The 19,275-nt window shown below is 48.0% G+C and overlaps 1 long non-coding RNA gene across 1 annotated transcript; it reads right to left on the reverse strand.

Moving 5' to 3' along the window:
• Positions 1 to 8,417: 8,417 nt before the first annotated feature.
• LOC142301478 (uncharacterized) lies at positions 8,418 to 16,366 on the reverse strand. Its single transcript, XR_012752812.1, has 4 exons — positions 16,314 to 16,366; positions 15,135 to 15,265; positions 14,788 to 14,905; positions 8,418 to 8,684 (listed from the first exon to the last, which is right to left on the reverse strand). It is a non-coding gene; the product is annotated as an uncharacterized LOC142301478 (long non-coding RNA).
• Between the last annotated feature and the right edge of the window lie 2,909 nt (positions 16,367 to 19,275).

Consider the following 19,275-nt stretch of genomic DNA (forward strand, 5'->3'; position numbering starts at 1 on the left):
AGGGGTACATTATACATGGAGGAGTATTGGGGCTGCATAATACAATATGAACATTTTTGGGGCTGCATTATAATACTTATAGGACTATGGGGGCTACATTATAATATATGGAGGACTATGGAGGCTACCTTATACATGGACTATGGGGGTGTGTTATAAAACATGAAGGACTGTGTGGTGCAGTATAATATATGGAGAACTATGGGAGGAATTATAATACATGGAGGACTACGGGGCTGCATTCTAATATATGAAGGGTTATGTGAGACTCTTTATACTATATGGAAGGCTATGTGGGGGCCATTATAGTATTTGGAGAACTTTCCCATGCTCTGCTGTACATCTTCTCTCAGCACCCAGCTTTCCCATGCTCTGATATGGGAAAGCTGGGTGCTGAGGGAAAGATGTATGGCAGAGCATGAGAAAGCTGGGTGCCGAGGACAAGATGAATATCAGATTATGGGAAAGCTGGGTGCTGATAGAGGGATTTCTGATCATGGGAAACCTGGGTGCTGAGGGTAAGAACCAAGTGTCAGCATCATTATCCTGTACCCCGAGTGTCAGTGTCATTATTCCGTACCCTAAGTGTCGATGTATGTGGAGGGGGGCCCCGGTCCAAATTTTGCACCAGGGCCCATCAAACTCTAGTTACACCACTGAGCAGATATATGACTCCTATACAGTAGCGTAGCTACCCCCTGCTCAGAGGGGGCCACTAGGAGCTTTCACCTGTGAGTGCTGCAGGGGCAGAGAAGAAACTCCTGCCCAGATGACGAAAATACACCCTAGTGGTGTAGATAGGAACTGCGATGATGTCATGCCCATGTGACCGAGTGGGAGGAGCCACAGTTTTGCCTTTTAGAAAGCAAGGAGATACTAATTCCTGAAGGAGATGGGAACTCCTGACTGGTAATGAGGGAAGATGGTGTGCAGGGTGAGTGCATATGAGGGGTGCGGACTCTGGCATTATGGTGTGAAGGGGTGCAGGGTGTTTGAGACAGGGGTAAGTTGGGGTACAGGCTGTGTGACATATAGGGATGCAGACAGGGCCGGCTCCAGGATTTTGTGGGCCCCGGGCGAAAGAGTCTCAGTGGACCCCATCCACACGCAGACACGCACATACAGATACACACACATACATACCCTCACCTACTGTATCCTCACTTATCCCCTGTAGACTGTGAGCCCTCGCGGGCAGGGACCTCTCTCCTCCTGTACCAGTTTGTGTCTTATATTGTTCATGATTATTGTACTTGTCCCTATTATGTACACCCCTTTCACATGTAAAGCGCCATGGAATACATGGCGCTATAATAATTAATAATAATAATAATACAGATGCATACACATACAGGCACACGTATCTATACTTACCGTATTTTTCGGATTATAAGACACACTTTTCCTGCCAAATATTTGGGAGGAAAATGAGGGGTGCATCTTAAAATCCGAATGTAGCTTACCGAGAGGTGGGGGAGAGGAGTCACAGGAGGCAGGGGCAATGCTATGGAGTGTGATGACGGCGCTGCTATGTGCGTCAGGCGGTGCGGCTCTGCTCTGTGCTGCTCGCTCTGCATTGTACGGCGTGGCTCTGCTCTATGCTGCTCACTCTGCATTGTGCGGCTCTGCTCTGTGCTGCTCGCTCTGCATTGTGCAGCGCGGCAGGGCTCTGCTCTGTGCGGGGTGGCTCTGCTCTGTGCGGCGGGGCGGGGCTCTTCTCTGTGCGGAGTGGCTATGCTCTGTGCAAGGCTGCTCTGCTCACTGCTGCTCTGCTCTGTGTGGGGCTGCTCTGCATGGCGCCTGGCTGCTCTGTGTGACGGGTGGCAAGGTACCGGCCATTGTAAAGATGTTGGCGGTGAGGGCTTCTTCAAATAAAGGAGCCTAGAGTCGGCTCATGCGCAGATGGAGCTCTCGGCTCAAGCTCTCATCTGCGCACACGCGGACTCCGCCCATCATTATTTGAAGAAGCCCTCACCGCCAACATCTTCAGGATGGCCGGTGCCTTACCGCCCGCCACACAGACTAGAAATACAGTGAGTATCTGGGCCCCCCTCTGTACCACTCACAACATCGCCGTATTCCAGTACCGCCCCTGCCTCCTGTGACCCCGGCTCCTCTACCAGCCCCACTCCCTGGTAAGACACCACCGGATTCTAATACAGACCACATATTTTTATTTTTTTTCTTCAAATTTGGGGAGCATTTTATAATCCGGTGCGTCTTATAAAACGATAAATACGGTATTTAAAGGTAAAAAAGAAAAACACATATAAACAGACATAAATCTATACACAGTCATATACCCTGACACACATAGATACACATCAGAAATGCATACACAGACACATTAGAGATATTATTAATATGTGGAAGCCAGCAGTAGCCTCACTTACCTCCCTTGCTTGTTTCTGTCCAGCTCCTCCTGGGCATGTGGCTGTGTAGGCCGCACTGCGTGATGACCATCACTAGCAGACATGGCCGCTCACTTTGTGGGATATGGGGGTGCAGGATGTGTGTGGGATATGGGGGTGCAGTATGTGTGTGGGATATGGGGGTGCAGTATGTGTGTGGGATATGCGGGTGCAGGATGTGTGTGGGATATGGGAGTGCAGGATGTGTGTGGGATAGAGCACCACAAAGGAGGTAAAGATGAGGGACAAGGTAAGTGCTCCACAATGGAGCTGTAGATGGAAGGAACTTTTACGGTAAAGTTTGGGAGAGGGAATAGGAGCATTCACTCAGTATACAGAGTGACAGCACATTATGGGAGGCAGTAAGGACAGTGTGAGGGCACAGTATGAGAGGAGCAGTATACGATGGATAATTTGAGGGCACAGTATGAAAGGAGCAGTATATGAGAGACAGTGTGAGGGCACAGTATGAGAGGAGCAGAATACGAGGGACAGTGTGAGGGCACAGTATGAGAGGAGCAGTATACGAGGGATAATTTGAGGGCACAGTATGAGAGGAGCAGTATATGAGAGACAGTGTGAGGGTACAGTATGAGAGGAGCAGTATACGAGGGACAGTGTGAGGGCACAGTATGAGAGGAGCAGTATACGAGGGATAATTTGAGGGCACAGTATGAGAGGAGCAGTATACGAGGGACAGTGTGAGGGCACAGTATGAGAGGAGCAGTATACGAGGGACAGTGTGAGGGCACAGTATGAGAGGAGCAGTATACGAGGGATAATTTGAGGGCACAGTATAAGAGGAGCAGTATACGAGGGACAGTGTGAGGGCACAGTATGAGAGGAGCAGAATACGAGGGACAGTGTGAGGGCACAGTATGAGAGGAGCAGTATACGAGGGATAATGTGAGGGCAAATTGTGAAGTCTGTACAGTGTGAAAAGACAGCAGAGTATGGAGAGGGGGTAGTGTGGCAAGGTTCATGGAAGGTGTGGACAATGTGGAGGCCATTGTTCATATCACAGGTGCATTATTTTGTATGGAAAGCATATAGGGCATGGTTAATGAGGGGGATTGTTTTACAGATATTTTTCATAAAGCAAGACAGTGTGGTGGCAATAATTCATGGTGGAGGGAAGGTAAATGTATCATTAGGGGGACAGTGTAGGGGTCACTTTTTGGTCAGGGAGCATACTGGTGCAAACATTTTTTCAGGTGCACAGTATAAGGGTTATTTAGTGCACAGTGTAGCAACCACAGGGCAGGTGTTAAATACTCATCGCCGGGCTGTTGCGGGTCAGGGGTGTCACAGGTAGCTCTGCCCGGTTCCGTGGCCTCGAGGCATACAATAAAGGGGACGATGATGGAAGGATGGGATGGATGGTGGGGGTTGTTGTCTCGTGACGCCACCTACAGTGCTGGCCAAAAGTATTGGCACCCCTGCAATTCTGTCAGATAATACTCAGTTTCTTCTTGAAAATGATTGCTATCACAAATTCTTTGGTATTATTATCTTCATTTATTTTGCTTGCAATGAAAAAACACAAAAGAGAATGAAACAAAAATCAAATCATTGATCATTTCACACAAAACTCCAAAAATGGGCCAGACAAAAGTATTGGCACCCTTAGCCTAATACTTTGTTGCACAACCTTTAGCCAAAATAACTGCGAACAACCGCTTCCGGTAACCATCAATGAGTTTCTTACAATGCACTGCTGGAATTTTAGACCATTCTTCTTTGGCAAACTGCTCCAGGTCCCTGAGATTTGAAGGGTGCCTTCTCCAAACTGCCATTTTGAGATCTCTCCACAGGTGTTCTATGGGATTCAGGTCTGGACTCGTTGCTGGCCACTTTAGTAGTCTCCAGTGCTTTCTCTCAAACCATTTTCTAGTGCTTTTTGAAGTGTGTTTTGGGTCATTGTCCTGCTGGAGGACCCATGACCTCTGAGGAAGACCCAGCTTTCTCACACTGGGCCCTACATTATGCTGCAAAATTTGTTGGTAGACTTCATAATGTGATGCACACGGTCAAGCAGTCCAGTGCCAAAGGCAGCAAAGCAACCCCAAAACATCAGGGAACCTCTGCCATGTTTGACTGTAGGGACCGTGTTCTTTTCTTTGAATGCCTCTTGTTTTTCCTGTAAACTCTATGTTGATGGTTTTTCTCAAAAAGCTCTACTTTTGTCTCATCTGACCAGAGAACATTCTTCCAAAGCGTTTTAGGCTTTCTCAGGTAAGTTTTGGCAAACTCCAGCCTGGCTTTTTTATGTCTCGGGGTAAGAAGTGGGGTCTTCCTGGGTATCCTACCATACAGTCCCTTTTCATTCAGACGCCGACGGATAGTACGAGTTGACACTGTTGTACCCTCGGACTGCAGGGCAGCTTGAACTTGTTTGGATGTTAGTCGAGGTTCTTTATCCACCAGCCGCACAATCTTGCGTTGTAATCTCTCGTCAATTTTTCTTTTCCTTCCACATATAGGGAGGTTAGCCACAGTGCCATGGGCTTTAAACTTCTTGATAATACTGCGCGCCATAGACACAGGAACTTTCAGGTCTTTGGAGATGGACTTGTAGCCTTGAGATTGCTCATGCTTCCACACAATTTGGATTCTCAAGTCCTCAGACAGTTCATTGGTCTTCTTTCTTTTCTCCATGCTCAATGTGGTACACACAAGGACACAGATCAGAGGTTGAGTCAACTTTAATCCATGTCAACTGGCTGAAAGTGTGATTTAGTTATTGCCAACACCTGTTAGGTGCCACAGGTAAGTTACAGGTGCTGTTAATTACACAAATTAGAGAAGCATCACATGATTCAAACAGTGCCAATACTTTTGTCCACCCCCTTTTTTATGTTTGGTGTGGAATTATATCCAATTTGGCTTCATGACAATTTTTTTTTCTTTTTTCATTGAAGACAAATTAAATTAAGATAATAATATCAAAGAATTTGTGATTGCAATCATTTTCAAGAATAAACTGAGTATTATCTGACAGAATTGCAGGGGTGCCAATACTTTTGGCCAGTACTGTATGTGGCCAGGGATTTAGCCGCCGCTGCAGTCGCTGTCCTCTGGGGTGAATGGTGATATCGCAGCCAAGATGGTTTCACTCCCCGCAGGTGGAGCGGGCCCAAGGGAGGATGATGGAGGTAGTGGTCGTTGGGGGACTCGGCCGTTGGCGCCGAAGCGCAGGGCGGTGGCGCAGACAAAGAAGAGACTCAGCGGCTGCGAATCCAGGTCTTTTACTCACAGTGGGGGGCACTCACATTACTGAGGGTGGTGGGGGGCACACACATTACTGGGGCAAGTGAAAGGCATACACAATACTGTGGCCAGTAGGGGGGACACACATTACTGGGGCCACTGGGGGGCACACACATTACCGGGGCCAGTGGGAGGCACACACATTACCGGGGCCAGTGGGAGGCACACACATTACCGGGGCCAGTGGGGGGCACTCACATTACTGAGGCAAGTGGGGGGCACATACATTACTGGGGCCAGTGGTGGCATACACAATACTGAGGCCAGTGGGGAGCACACACATTACTGGGGCAAGTGGGGGGCATACACAATACTGGGGCCAGTGGGGACATACACATTACTGGGACCAGTGAGGAACATACACATTACTGTACGTGCCTCACTGGCCCCAGTAATGGATGCCCAATGCGAAACGCACGTCGGGGCCTTTTTTGTTTACATTTCCTTTGGCAGGACAATATGGGTAAGATGGATCTTCTTATATATCAGTTTCAATATTGTTGCGTGTACTAAGAGTGCTTCCTATTGGCCGTGGACAAATATCATAGGCTTTGTTGCTCTATTACAATTACCCACTCTTTTTTATCATTCTGTGGAAATTTTTGGAAACCCATATATTATATATAATTCCTTTGTCCCCTTTCTTTCTGTGACATAATAATACTGACATCTTGGTATAAATCACAGCAAAGTATATGGTACACTGGGCATGGTGCAATATAGTCACTGAGACACCTTTTTTTTATTGTACTACCTTTATTTTTCTCAGCACACATAGTGACAGGCGAAGTGCAACAATTGTGCAGTGTTATACATGTTTTAATTGATCCAAACTATATACCCCATCCTTACCATAACCTCGGAAGTTATGAAATCAATTTCTTTCCTTTCATTTTTTTTCTTACCTGGTTTTACAATATATTTTTTTTTTTTTGGTCGGTTTCTTTTTGCTTAATAAAATGCAATTATTCTTGATTATTATGGATTTTGACTATTTTTTCTGTATTTAATTGTTTTGGCGTTTTCCATTAATTGGCTTCTTTAATATGGTTTCTCGGATGATATTTATTCTACATTACGGTGTATGCTGGGGGCATACATGTTACTGGGGCCAGTGCGGGGCATACACAATACCGAGTCCAGTGGGGGACGTAAACAGTACTGGAACCAGTGGGGGGCATACACATTTCTGGGGCCAGTGGGTGGAATACACAAGAATGGGGACGCATGGGAGTATATACATTACTGGGGCCAGTGGGGTGCGTACACATGAGATTCTGCCCAGGGACCGCAGTAAATGAGGAGATCTGCCGATGGTAAGTGGGCTTTCAGCTGTCCAGGGCACCGGCACTTGCCTGGTGCGCCGGGTGCGGATGCCGACCCTGTTCAGAAGTTGGAGTCAGTTCAAAATGTGGTAACTAGATTATCACAAGAGATGGAGGCCATCCATATGATGAGGTTGGAAAAGTCGGGCTTGTTTAGCTAAGATAAAAACGACGTTTCAGACAAGATCTCATGTACATGTATAAATAAATGTGTGGTCAATACAAAGGACTGGCACTTGACTTACTCCTTCCAAAAAAACATACTAAGGAATATGGGGCAGTCATAACAGGTGGAAGAAAGGCAATTCCGATGGCTAAATAGGAAAGAGTTCTTTACAGTTAGAGCAGTCAGATTGGGTAATGTCCTTCCACAACAGGTAGTAATGGCAGAAACTATAACAGCTTTTAAAAAAGGGTTGGATGATTTCCACAGTATTCAACATTGTCGGTTATAGATCATTTAGTGATAAAAAAGTATAATTGGTGGTGAAAGGTTGAACTTGATGGGCTGTATGCCCCCCCCCCCCTGAGCTGTATGTGCCCCTCCTGAGCTGTATGGGCCACTTAGAACTGAATGTGCCCTCATGAGCTTTATGTGCCCCCTAGAGCTGTGTATGCCTCCCTGAGCTCTATGGGCCCCCAGAGCTATATGTGCCCCCCACTAAGCTGTGGGAGCTCCCAGAGCTGTATCCCACCCACCACAGTAATGTGTTTGCCTTCCAGAGCTGTCTGCCCCCAGTAATGTATATGCCCCACAGTAACGTGTATGAACCCAGTGCTGTCTGTGCCTTGGTTATATCTCACTGCTACAATATATATTTATATATATATTGAGGCTTTGACTCCATCATTATATATAATCATTTAGCACATCAGATTTTGCACATTATATTTGCCTGCTGCTATTTTCCCACTGAGTTGCCGCTTTGCTGCTATATTTATGTTGGGTGCTATATGAATATAATTCTTATACAGACAATTTATGTTATAAGTCTATGCACTTATACCTGATGTGAGTGGTGCCCTATTATCTAAGATATGTTGCTTATTTTATGCTAATTGAAAATTTTCATTTGACTAAATAAGAATGAATTTTAATAGAATTAAAAGTATATATATATATATAGTATACACATACATTGCACAGCACCACTTCAGTCCTGTATCCCAGGTGTAATCTTACTAAAACGTGCAAGAATCACATTTATTTATAGGGGTGAGACAGGAGAGATGTGTATTTTGTGGACAAGTGTCCGGTCTACAGCCATCTAGTGTATGGGACCTATGAGACTATGGACGACTTCACATCCAGAAAGTCATTCTCCAGCTACAAAGATGCAGGATAGAGAAAGGCATTTATCACCAAAGCCTGAACTCACTGGAGGCAATGCAAGAAGAACTCGTATGGGAGAAAGAATTTATTAAAGGAGTAATATAAAACAAGACACAAGTCCAGACAATTCTCCAAAACTTCAGCTGGTATTGACCAAGAAAATTACCATCAGCAAAAGTATAAACCACATTTAAAAAACAAAAACAGATAAGCTGCCGAGCATCGCCTCTTCTTCTGAGCTTCTTGGAGGACAGGTTGCTCCTCTGTCGGCAGCCATGCTTGTTCTCTGAAGTCCAGGAGGCTACTGAGGGTCGGTCTTCCCGGTATGCAGCTCCTCTTGATTTGCTGAGAGATCAGAATTGGAGATATGTTGCCTTCAGTTAAGGAAAGCTAAAGATCATATATAAAATATCATGTAACCCTGCAAGCTACACAAAAAGTGACCACAATAACCTAAGTGTTGTAGCATTAAAGGGAACCTGTCACCAGTTTTATGGCCTATAAGCCGTGGCCACCATCAGTGGACTCTTATATACAGCATTCTAACATACTGTATATAAGAGCCCAGGCCGCTGTGTACAACATAAAAAACTTTTTATAATACTTACCTAAATGGTTGCTGCGGTGGAGTTGGGTCATATGGGTGTCTCCGTTCTCTGGTGACGGCGCCTCCTCTTTCGGCCATCTTTGTTGTCCTCCTCCTGAAGCCTGTGTGCATGACGCGTCCTACGTCATCCACACTCACCGGCATTCAGGTCCTGAGCAGGGCAGATCAAAGTATTGTAGTGCGCATGTGCGGGACCGGCGAGTGTGTATGATGAGAAGGAGGAAGAAGATGGCCGAAAGAGGAGGCGCCGGCACCGGAGGACGAGGACACCTATATGACCTACATCCACCGCAGCGACCGGTTTAGGTGCGTATTATAAAGTGTTTTTTATGTTGTACACAGCGGCCTGGGCTCTTATATACAACACTAGAAGGTGGCCCGATTCTACGCATCGGGTATTCTAGAATTTACGTATTGTGTAGTTCATGTATGATTTTTGTTATATATATATATATATATATATATATATAGATGTTGTTGTGTGTAGTTACCAAGTGTTTGTGTAGGGCGCTGTACATGTTCTGAGTGTCGCGGGGGGTGAGAGCGGTGTTGTATGTGTGTTGCGTGTGTTGCGTTGTTTGTGGAGCGCTGTGTGTCTGTAGCGTTGTGTGTGTGTGTGTGTTGTGCGGTTTGTGTGTGTGTGGTGTGTTTTGGGGGGAGGTATGTTTTGAGCAATGTGTGTGTTGTGCAGTATGTGCGTATATTTGTGTGTGCAGCGTTGTCTGTGTGTGTGGGTGTCTGTGTAGGGCGTTGTTTGTGATTCCTAGTGTGTGTGTGTTGTGCAGTGCGCGTGTGTGTGTGTGTTGGGGGGAGGTGTGCACCTCCCATCGTGCTCCATCCCCCATGCTGCGCACCCCCCATCGTGCTGCATCCCCCATGCTGCGCACTCCCAAACGTGCTCCATCCGCCATGCTGCGCACTCCCAAACGTGGTCCATCCGCCATGCTGCGCACTCCCAAACGTGCTCCATCCGCCATACTGCGCACTCCCCATCGTGCTGCATCCCCCATGCTGCGCACTCCCAAACGTGCTCCATCCGCCATGCTGCGCACTCCCCATCGTGCTCTATCCGCCATGCTGCACACTCCCAAACGTGCTCCATCCGCCATGCTGCGCACTCCCAAACGTGCTCCATCCGCCATGCTGCGCACCCCCTATCATGCTCCATCCGCCATGCTGCGCACTCCCAAACGTGCTCCACCCGCTATGCTGCGCACTCCCAAACGTGCTCCATCCGCCATGCTGCGCACTCCCAAACGTGGTCCATCCGCCATGCTGCGCACTCCCAAACGTGGTCCATCCGCCATGCTGCGCACTCCCAAACGTGCTCCATCCGCCATGCTGCGCACTCCCAAACGTGCTCCATCCGCCATGCTGCGCACTCCCCATCGTGCTCCATCCGCCATACTGCGCACTCCCCATCGTGCACCATCCGGCATGCTGCGCACTCCCAAACGTGCTCCATCCGCCATGCTGCGCACTCCCAAACGTGCTCCATCCGCCATGCTGCGCACTCCCAAACGTGCTCCATCCGCCATGCTGCGCACTCCGAAACGTGCTCCATCCGCCATGCTGCGCACTCCCAAACGTGGTCCATCCGCCATGCTGCGCACTCCCAAACGTGCTCCATCCGCCATGCTGCGCACTCCCAAACGTGCTCCATCCGCCATACTGCGCACTCCCAAACGTGCTCCATCCGCCATACTGCGCACTCCCCATCGTGCACCATCCGGCATGCTGCGCACTCCCAAACGTGCTCCATCCGTCATGCTGCGCACTCCCAAACGTGCTCCATCCGTCATGCTGCGCACTCCCAAACGTGCTCCATCCGCCATGCTGCGCACTCCCAAACGTGCTCCATCCGCCATGCTGCGCACCCCCCATCATGCTCCATCCGCTTGGGAGTGCGCAGCATGCCGGATGGTGCACGATGGGGAGTGCGCAGTATGGCGGATGGAGCACGTTTGGGAGTGCGCAGTATGGCGGATGGAGCACGTTTGGGAGTGCGCAGCATGGCGGATGGACCACGTTTGGGAGTGCGCAGCATGGCGGATGGACCACGTTTGGGAGTGCGCAGCATGGGGGATGCAGCACGATGGGGAGTGCGCAGTATGGCGGATGGAGCACGTTTGCTCAGCCTCTCTCCTTCCAGCCTCCCTCAGCATCAGCCTCCCCCTCCCAGCCTTCCCCAAGATCAGCCTCTCTGCTCCCAGCCTCCTCCAGCACGCCGTGCTCCTCTGCCGACACTCACCCACACAACCGATCGCATCCACTCACCCACACAACCGATCGCATCCACTCACCCACACAACCGATCGCATCCACTCACCCACACAACCGATCGCATCCACTCACACACACAACCGATCGCATCCACTCACACACACAACCGATCGCATCCACTCACACACACCCGATCGCATCCACTCACACACACCCGATCGCATCCACTCACACACACCCGATCGCATCCACTCACACACACCCGATCGCATCCACTCACACACACAGACACTGACGATATTGCACATACGCGCTGATACTCACAACATCCGGGGATATCACATGCTTCTGGCCATGTGATCCTCCGTCAGGTCCTGGAAGCTCACAGCACAATATCGCCGCCGAGAAGCAAGCGATATCCCAGGATGTTGTGAGTATTTGGATGCGATGTGATGTGTGAGGTGTGTGTGAGTGTGATCTGATTTGTGTGTGTGTGTGTGTGCTGTTATGTGTGTGTGCTGTTATGTTATGTATGTTCCGCAGCTGCAGGACCTTGATGTGTGGATGCGATGTGATGTGTGTGATGTGTGTGTGAGAGTGAGTGTGAGCCGGTGTACACTGGTAACTATGATACACATCGGGTAACTAAGGGACCTTAGTTACCCGATGTGTATAATGGTTACCAGCTTTCACGGCCTCCGTCAAGATGCCAGCATCGCAAGGTTATGTGTGGCGCTGCCGGGATCCTGACGGAGCCGGTGTAGAAGCAAGCGATATCCCAGCATGTTGTGATGTGTGGATGTGATGTGTGGATGTGATGTGTGGATGTGATGTGTGGATGTGATGTGTGAGGTGTGTGTGAGAGTGAGTGTGATCTGATGTGTGTGTACTCACCTGGGAATCGGAGCCCCGTGTCAGTTGGGCCACAGCGAGCGGGCATTGCGTGAGGGGGGCGGGGCCTGCAGAGAGCCGGGGCGAGAGGCCAATCCGTGTGGGGGGGCGGGGCCATGGCGAGCCCAGCGGCCAATCAGCTTTGTGTCCCCGTAAGGACACAATTTCGGAGCATGACAGACAGACAGACAGACAGACAGACAGACAGACAGAATAAGGCAATTATATATATAGATTCTAACATGCTGTATATAAGAGCTCACTGGTGGTGGTCGCCGCTTATAGGCCAAAAAAGTGGTGACAGGTTCCCTTTAAAGAGCCGGCAAAGTGCAGGATATACAACCTGTGACTTGTCATAAGTCTGTCATTTTTTACCATTAACAAAAAACCCACAAAAGATTCAAGGGATCAGCAGCACTGAAGAATAGGTAAAAAAATAACAAATTTATGACAAGTTAATGGATGATAAAGAGGAGATCCGAAAACAAAGGTCATTTACATCTTAAATATTTATCTATTTAATTTAAATTATTTTTTTTAAGAGGTGGATTTTTCCTGACGGGTGTTTTCTTATCTGCCGCTGCGCGCTCCATTTCTTCCCTCCTCTCCCTTTGTGACGTCTCCTATTTGGACCTCATTTTGCTGCGTTATTACTCTATTCTATTCAGTATTTCCTCTTGGATAGAATGTGATCTCGGGATCCGATTACAATATTGTCACCACATTAGTTACTAATATATATTCTATGTATTATTCTAGCAATTTACCCATTTGATGTCAATATTCACCAGTTAGTTATTCAGGTGTTTTTAATATTACCTAATAAAATAAAATGACTATTATATTATCCCATTATATATTTTTCTATCATTGTGCCTTGCACTTTGCTCTTATAGGTTTCTCCTGCATCTTGTGCGTATTTGCACTTTATCTAATGCTCTTCACTCACTTGTAGGTTTATTTAATTTAATAACCTAATCACTTTTCTATTCTACGTCCATTAATAATTCCCTACCATTCCCTTTCTACTGAATCTTCCTGTTTTTATTTTCTTCTGATGACGTTTCATTTGAGAATCCCCAGTGCATGCTGGGATACTTAAAGGGGACGACGTGCGAGGAGAGTAGGGACCATCCAGACCTGAACAGCCGCCACTGATGACGCTTCACTTCAGGTGGGAAACGATTGGGATTTTTTTCTTTATTGAAGTATATTTGAAAAATGATTAAATAATTATTTTAGACATTTAGGATGAAAATAAACTTTGGTTTCGGACGTCTTTATGCATTTCGGATGATAACCAAACTATTTTTTTAGCTTTAAGGCATGTGTGCACGCTGCAGAAATTTTCTGCACCAAAAAACATCAACCACGCATGCATTTTTTATGAGTTTTTTGGGGCGTTTTTAGAGCATTTTTTTTAGTGAATTCAATGGCTGGAAGAGCTAAAAAAACTGCAAGGAAAAAAAGAAGCAACGTGCAGACAGCACTTCAGAATTTTCATAGACTTTGCTAAGATAGGGATAGACATGCAGATTTGGGCAACAAACTGCATGAATACCTGCACCAAGAATGCATCAAACAATGCAATGTGTGCACAGGGCCTAAGTGCAATCCTCGCATGACACTCGGCTCACGCTCGCAGCACAGCAGGATCCGAGTGTCATGCGTCTGTGGTCCGATCAGACCACAGCTGCGGGGGGAGGGCTGGCACTGAGGAGGAGGGGGGCCAGTGCTGAGGAGGGGAGGGCCGGAGCTGAGGAGGGGAGGGAGGGATTTATCTCCCTCTCTCCTCCGTTGCCGGCTGCTACGAGAATCGCAATGCTCTCGCGTTACACCGGTGTAATGCGACAGCAGTGCAATGTTTCTCTTGCCCCATAGACTTGCATTGGTGCGAGTGGAACAGGATCGCGTTCCACCCACAGCATGCTGCAACTGTTTCCTCAGTCCGATTAGGACCGAGGAAATAATCGCTCATGGGAGCGGGGACATAGAGTAATATTTTGGTCCGAGTGGAATGCAATTTTTATCGCATTCCACTCGCACTGTTTTTCTCGCCGTGTGTCCTAGGCCTAAAGGGGGCTTTACACGCTACGACATCACTAATGCGAACTCGTTGGGGTCACGGAATTGGTGACGCACATCCGGCCGCATTAGCGATGCCGTTGCGTGTGACACCGATGAGCGATTTTGCATTGTTGCAAAAACGTGCAAAATCGCTCATCGGTGACATGGGGGTCCATTCTCAAAAATTGTTACTGCAGCAGTAACGAGGTTGTTCCTCGTTCCTGCGGCAGCACACATCGCTCCGTGTGACACCGCAGGAACGAGGAACCTCTCCTTACCTGTCTCCCGGCCGCTATGCGGAAGGAAGGAGGTGGGCGGGATGTTACGTCCCGCTCAGCTCCGTCCCTCCGCTGCTATTGGGCGGCCGCTCAGTGACGTCGCTGTGACGCCGCACCGACCGCCCCCTTAGAGAGGAGGCGTTTCGCCGGTCACAGCGACGTCGCCGGGCAGGTAAGTATGTGTGACGGGTCTGGGCGATGTTGTGCGGCACAGGCAGCGATTTGCCCGTGTCACGCAACAGATGGGGGCGGGTACCCACACTAGCGATATCGGGACCGATATCGCAGTGTGTAAAGCCCGCTTAAGAGTGTTCTGAAAGTCTTGTATTCGGTCCATTGGAACCTTCCCTGAAAGGTGTAAGAATGGGATAAATCTGCTTACTAATGGGGCTCTCGGCTGGACACAAAGACCTGCAGCTCAGAAGAATGAAACCTTTTTCCTTCTCAGCCATGAACTTCTTATCTCGATCCTGCATGCACCTCCATTGATTCTTGATATTCTGCACAAAAAGAATAAAAAAAAAAAAACAATTATAAATTAAGTTTAACATTTTTGAAAACAAAAAAAATGCAACAATCAAGAAACTACAGGTGCTATCTGCAGAGCACAAGATTTATTTTCATTTAAACTATATTAGTCGCCACTTGTTCAAAGACTTTAGAAAAATTACTGTACCAGCTTTATTAAGGAAAACATAAGAAAACATAAAAACAAAACAAAAAACTTACCAACAGCTCAATGCTTGTCCTGAGTAGCATCATCTCTGGACCCACATCTTCTCGCTGTCTCCTGAAGCTGCTCCCTCTATTCCATTCTGACTTGTATCTCCTCAAGATGTCCGGTACCAAAGACTTCTCACCTGGAAGGTTTAGATCCAGGTCAATACCTGTCAAACATTGTTAGCAGACTTCTTTAACTTTTTCTAGCATTTGGAACAAATTAACAAAGTTTCCTTTTTCATCTGTACAATATTCTGCTATTGACTCGTTCGCCTCCGGCACGTGCTCCTCCAGAATTTTGCTCTTATGTTCCCGCTCCTCAGCACTGAGTGCTGTAAGAGGCCGGTGCGGGTTACCAGCCATCATATTGTTCACTGTTCCAACTACACTAATATGGTCTGTCCAAAAAACACTCATTTTACAATTTCTCTTTCCAAAGCTCAATTGTAAACCACAATTTGGAATAATTCTAGACAGTAACAATTTCTTCTGTCGCCCCTTTTCCTTCAAATCTTTGGGCCCAACTCCATCTCCCTACAAAAAGGCCACAAAACCCACTGACCTCAAGGCGGCATGGAGAAATTACAACACTAATCCGCACCCAAACATTGTAAAAATCTGTTTCATTTTTTTCTCATACAGCAAAATTCCTTTTCAGAGTCTTTATAACCCTGATTTGGGGAAACATTTTCTTCCCCCCCTAACTCCACTTAATATCAGTTACCTGAAGAAAACCTTCTTCGTTGGACTCATCCTACATGCAAAGATCAGGCAACCGAACAAAACCCACATACTTCTAAGTGTTACCATCACAACCCTTTTACAACAATTCTTAAAAACAACATCCCTTTGACTAGACATATATCGAAGACACTTTTTTTCTGTCCCATTTTATTTGATTCATTAATTTATCCTCTAAAATTTTTGGCAACTCCAAGTTTCATAGTTTGATCATCTCATTTGCTGACGTAAAATCTGGGGGTGACAATGAACAGACATACATATCTTAAAACCTGATAGCCAACTATTCTGAGCTTTCTCCTTGTAGAAAACCCCCTTTCTTTTCGGGTTCCCCTCCATAGCTTTCGGACACTTTACAGCATTAACATATTAAACATATTTCCTTTCTTATTACATTCTCTTCATCTGATCATACATCCCCGTCTAAAGAATCCCTATCAGACTTACTCGGCTGCTGCGGTGCTTCTTGGATTGTTTCTCTCTGTGACGTGGACTTGTGTCGCTGCTTACAGTGCTTCACTTCAGTCCTTCATCCACCTCCTGCTGCTCAGTGTCCACATCTTGTCACACTCTTGTTGTTCTGATCCCTGTAACAAGAGGCACTGTGCGAGTATACGTTCCAATGTGGCTTTTCCAAAATTTTGTCACTATACCACAACTAAACTGACAATGCAGCAAATCATTGCCAGCTACATTAACTACTGGTCTCCAACCTCCATATCAAGGTCCCTAGTGAATGGCCCACCTGGGTGTCCTCTAAAAACTCCTGGTGGCTATGGACCTGCCTACTTACCAAGTGGCCAAAGCTGGAGACTGTAGCTGAAACTTGGATCCTGGTTTGCAAAACTGTTTGGTTGCCAATCTATCCACAAACCACTTTATAAGCTAGAATGGTCTGCCATATATTTATTGCCAGAGTGATCACCGGTGTTATACCTTTTTGGTGTCCACTGTGCAATGCCGCAGTAATTTGCCACCTGACTTAATTGAAGCTGGATGCTACACGCATTTCCAGCCCTACCAGAAGTGACTGATCTTGAATCCTATGAAAACGTGGTGCCACCACTGCTTCAAAGCATCTGACTGCTCAATTTCATGCTTCCACCCTGCTAGATCCCAGCTAATAGAAGTCTAAATCCAGGAAACTCTCACACACCTGCCCCTCCCCCCTGGCTGGCTAGGCTTCCTGCCCTCTTGGAATCTCTTTGGAACTATTATCTTCCACTTGGGCCTCTTCATCAAAGGTTCCATGGATCTTGGCCATTTTGTGTCTGTGATGTGGTCCCCTGCCTGTCCTGTGCGGACACCTGTATGATTCTGCACAGTGCTCTTTTTTTCCCAACTTTCATTGTTCCTGGACACTATTTTTTAGCATTCCAAGGTCTCGGTCTGTGACCTTCTACAGGTGTTCACTGGTTTTGTCCAGGGCCTACTTTAGTTGCATCTTTTGGTCATATCACTGATCCTCCTTGATACAGCTTCTGGACATGTCTTTGGTCACTTTGATCTTGACTGCAGCTACTGGTGATGTCCTGATATCATGATTGTGTTTGCAGTTTTCGGCAATGTCCCTGGTGACTGAAATCCTGATTTGAAATTATGAACATGTCCATGGTGCTTATCATCCTGGATACATCTCCTGGCTATCACTGGTGTCCATGATCCTAATTGTTGCTACTGCATGTCCCTGGTGCCTAAAATCCTCATTTCAGCTCATGAACATGTCCATAGTGCTTGTGATTCTGGATGCATCTCCAGGCTGACACTGGTGTCAATGATCCTAATTGCGGTTCCTACATTTATCACTGGTGAAGATGATCCTGGTTGCAGCTTTAGCCGTGTCCATGGTGCTTCTGCTCCTGGATACTGCTCTTGGTCGTGTTCCTGTTGCTCGTGATCTTGATCTGTAGCCTGCCACCGGGATGCATTCTTTGGCCTTTCTGCAAACCACCGAGGCGCACCTTGGGCTTCTGCAGCCTGCCACCGGGGTGCATTCTTTGGCCTTTTTGCAAACCACCGAGGCGCACCTTGGGCTTTTGTAGCCTGCCACCGGGGTACATTCTTTGGCCTTTTTGCAAACCACCGAGGCGCACCTTGGGCTTTTGTAGCCTGCCACCGGGGTGCATTCTTTGGCCTTTTTGCAAACCACCGAGGTGCACCTTGGGCTTTTGTAGCCTGCCACCGGGGTGCATTCTTTGGCCTTTTTGCAAACCACCGAGGTGCACCTTGGGCTTTTGTAGCCTGCCACCGGGGTGCATTCTTTGGCCTTTTTGCAAACCACCGAGGTGCACCTTGGGCTTTTGTAGCCTGCCACCGGGGTGCATTTTTTGGCCTTTTTGCAAACCACCGAGGCGCACCTTGGGCTTTTGTAGCCTGCCACAGGGGTGCATTCTTTGGCCTTTTTGCAAACCACCGAGGTGCACCTTGGGCTTTTGTAGCCTGCCACCGGGGTGCATTCTTTGGCCTTTTTGCAAACCACCGAGGTGCACCTTGGGCTTTTGTAGCCTGCCACCGGGGTGCATTCTTTGGCCTTTTTGCAAACCACCGAGGTGCACCTTGGGCTTTTGTAGCCTGCCACCGGGGTGCATTTTTTGGCCTTTTTGCAAACCACCGAGGCGCACCTTGGGCTTTTGTAGCCTGCCACCGGGGTGCATTCTTTGGCCTTTTTGCAAACCACCGAGGTGCACCTTGGGCTTTTGTAGCCTGCCACCGGGGTGCATTCCTTGGCCTTTTTGCAAACCACCGAGGCGCACCTTGGGCTTTTGTAGCCTGTCACCGGGGTGCATTCTTTGGCCTTTTTGCAAACCACTGAGGCGCACCTTGGGCTGCTCTAGCCTGCCACCGGGGTGCATTCTTTGGCCTTTTTGCAAACCACTGAGGCGCACCTTGGGCTTTTGTAGCCTGCCACCGGGGTGCATTCTTTGGCCTTTTTGCAAACCACCGAGGTGCACCTTGGGCTTTTGTAGCCTGCCACCGGGGTGCATTCTTTGGCCTTTTTGCAAACCACCGAGGTGCACCTTGGGCTTTTGTAGCCTGCCACCGGGGTGCATTCTTTGGCCTTTTTGCAAACCACCGAGGTGCACCTTGGGCTTTTGTAGCCTGCCACCGGGGTGCATTTTTTGGCCTTTTTGCAAACCACCGAGGCGCACCTTGGGCTTTTGTAGCCTGCCACCGGGGTGCATTCTTTGGCCTTTTTGCAAACCACCGAGGTGCACCTTGGGCTTTTGTAGCCTGCCACCGGGGTGCATTCCTTGGCCTTTTTGCAAACCACCGAGGCGCACCTTGGGCTTTTGTAGCCTGCCACCGGGGTGCATTCTTTGGCCTTTCTGCAAACCGCCGAGGCACACCTTGGGCTTTTGTAGCCTGCCACCGGGGTGCATTCTTTGGCCTTTTTGCAAACCACCGAGGC

Source organism: Anomaloglossus baeobatrachus, chromosome 4 (genome assembly GCF_048569485.1).
Source record: "Anomaloglossus baeobatrachus isolate aAnoBae1 chromosome 4, aAnoBae1.hap1, whole genome shotgun sequence".
Classification (NCBI taxonomy): Eukaryota; Metazoa; Chordata; class Amphibia; order Anura; family Aromobatidae; genus Anomaloglossus; species Anomaloglossus baeobatrachus.